Source organism: Octodon degus, unplaced genomic scaffold (genome assembly GCF_000260255.1).
Source record: "Octodon degus isolate 3935 unplaced genomic scaffold, OctDeg1.0 scaffold00378, whole genome shotgun sequence".
Taxonomy (NCBI): domain Eukaryota; kingdom Metazoa; phylum Chordata; class Mammalia; order Rodentia; family Octodontidae; genus Octodon; species Octodon degus.
The window spans coordinates 843789-846910 of record NW_004524954.1 but is presented as its reverse complement, the minus strand read 5'-3'; positions in this window follow the sequence as shown (position 1 = coordinate 846910).

Genomic DNA, 3122 nt, shown 5'->3' with positions numbered 1-3122 from the left:
GCTTATTATTTCTTGCCTATGTCTTATAAAATGAGAAACTACTTTGGCAATAACAACACACAATGTACTAACCATTGTTACTCTCCTAAAATCTTGTTTTGAGATTTTGCACCACTGTTTTTATTTATTATTTTTTTTCTTTCTTTAAAATAAAAATAACTGATGTAAAAATAAATAAATAAATAAATAAAATAGAAAATAAAATAAAATACTTAACACATATATAACTTCTCAATAAGAATTATCATGTGTTGTCTTGGATCTTACAAATAGATACAGAAAAATAAAGAGAATCTGAGTAAGTTTGGAGTGCAAGAACGACAATTTTACTTTCTTTCTTTCTTTTTCTTTTCTTTTCTTTTTCTTTTTCTTTTGTTTTTAAGTACTGGGGACCAAACTTGGGACCTTGTACTTGCCAAGCTGGCACTTAAGTTGCAGAGCTACATCCACACTTTATTAGTTTTATTTTCAAATAAATTTCATATGTAAATCTTACAAATAAATAATGATCACATTCATTGAAGGAAATCTGCACCTGTGTATAATGTGTCTTGATTCTTCTTCTATCCATTCCCTTACCCTTACTTTAATCTTTCCTCCCCTTCCCATTTACAAAAGCTTTGTTTCCATTTTTTCTTTGTTCTCATTTATGTTTTACTTTTTCCTCTCCTTTCCTCTTACCCCTCCAATGTACCCCTCCCAATTTGATTATTTTCTTTTTATTTAGTAACATATGATATAGTTTTTTATCTTTATTTACACATTGAATTTCTCACATTAGAGAAACTATGTGGTATTTTCATGTGTGTCAAATTTATTTCATATAAGTGTATGGTCCAATTGTTTAAAAAGGAAGGGGGTAGTGAATGAAGGCAGGTGACAAGAAAAGGAGTGTTGTGAGATTGTCCTGCAACAATGTTGTACATGGTTAGATTTCTGGACTTATGTGTAAACATATATAATTCTTTATTCCTATTTTTTTAAATGCATCTCAATTTTTTCAATTTTTTGTCATATTCTGTAGGGATTTAAAGTTTAACATACCAATACTTGATGAAAAATATCTGCTCCATGTTATGCCTAAAATGTTTGATATTCAGATAGTGAGGTTAAGCTCACCAGCCTAGATTATATGGTAATAACAATAAGCTTCTCTACTGGAGGATTAACAACTTAAGTTTTCAAACCAAAAATTAGAGAAAAAGGAGGGCTGCAAGGAAAGCCAATATTTTGGCCTTAGTCTTCCAAGGTCAATTAAGACTCAGGACATATGAGAACTTGTACTGTAACATCATGTAACTCAGTTGTGTCCCAAATTTTCTGATCAAGGAGATTATGGGGCCAAAGAGGAAATTGATCAATGATGTAGAGTGTGCCTAAGGACAGTCACATTGAGAGAAAACATTCTGTCAGGCTGTCACAGAGAGCACATTGGTCAAGCAATGGCCATGACTTATCCACATGGCTGACACTGACAAAAGTTCTACAATTTGAGGTTCAGGTTCTCAGAATAAATCCTGAGGGGATTTGACTGACTTTATCAGATCCAAGAGCTACAGTTCTTGTTACATAGGTCTTGCTTTATCTTGATGTTAACCATCCAGAAGAAAAGTATAAAAACAAAGTAGAAGAAGTAAAGCCATTGTTGTTAGGTTGAGCTATAGGGGACTCAGGTCAACATCTTCTGACATTACCAGTCAAGTGGAAAACCCAATACTATTATGAACTACTGGACTATTTTGGAATATTTTGCTGAGTTCACACACATATAATATTTAAATGATGGAACTAAACAAAAAAGGGGGATATAGATGAATGACAATTTTGTATCTGTGTATTCAAAGTGGTTAGGATAGATATATAGGTGCATTCTCTTAATTCAAGGAATAGAGGTATTTGTTCTAATAGTGTTTGTAAATAGGATATTATGCCTGCATCTTGTATAACAAATAACCACTAGGAAGGCAGTATGCAATGTGTTAATTATTGCAACTGTCCTACCGATTGGATTGGAAACTATCTCATTGCTATTTATTTCTCAATAAAATTATGGAAAAAAATAAGTGTATGGTCCAAAGGTGGATCCATTTACCTAGAAATGCCTCAAGTTTATAAGTGAGTAGCGCTCCATTGTATAAAAACATCCCACATCTTTATCCATTCATTGTTTGATAGGCATTTGTGGTGTTCCCAAGATTTAACTATTACAATCTGTTGCTATAAGCAAGAGTATGCATATATCACTATGACATGATGCTTTTAATTCTTCTGAGAAGATATCCAAAATTGGAATAGCTAGGTCATATATGATCTCTAGTCAAGGTTGTTGAGGATCCCCACACTGATTTCCACAGTGGTTGCCACAGTCTACACTCCCACCAGCATTGAAGAATTCATCTTTCCTTAGAATCCATCCAGCATTTGTTATTGGTAGACTTCTTGGTGTTAACCATTCTTTCTGGGGTGAGATAGAATCTGAGTGTTTTTTTTTCTGTAAATGAGAGTTTATTGATGAAGACACAAAGTCAAGCTTCCCACAGCTCCCACCTCCCAAGACCGCATCCCTGTAAGAACAGAATGACACGACTCCAAGGGCAGCACTGACCCTTCCCGTCTCTCCCCTGAGTCCCAGTACAGAGTTCATGATACACTCACGGAACAGGCTTGGGTGAGGACAGACACTCAGGGAATCTCTGACCAGCAAAGTTCTGGGTGTGTGTTCACTTCCCTCGCCCTTCACACAGTGCTGGCTCGCGCAGAGACTCACTTGAGCAGGAGGGGGAGCAAGGCCCTATTCCACCTATCTGGCCAGGGTTGAAAGGAGCCTGAAGGAAGCTCTATTGGAGGTGACAGGCTACCTTTCAGGAAAGAGGTCTTACATGAAGCAGAGTCCCGCCCTAGCTCTGCTCAGGCTGCCTCTGGAGGCGGCCTACCAAATGTGGGGAGACATCCTGGATGGGCTCTGCCAGGATGGCGGCGAACAGCAGCTGTTGTCCATTGCCGGTAGTGAGGATGAGAGGAGCCCCAGTTTCAGGGGCTGAGGGACACATCCTGGCATAAAGCTGTCTGCTTGCCCTGACACATACTCTTCCTTCTGGAACTATGGTTTCCTCTGAGATGAG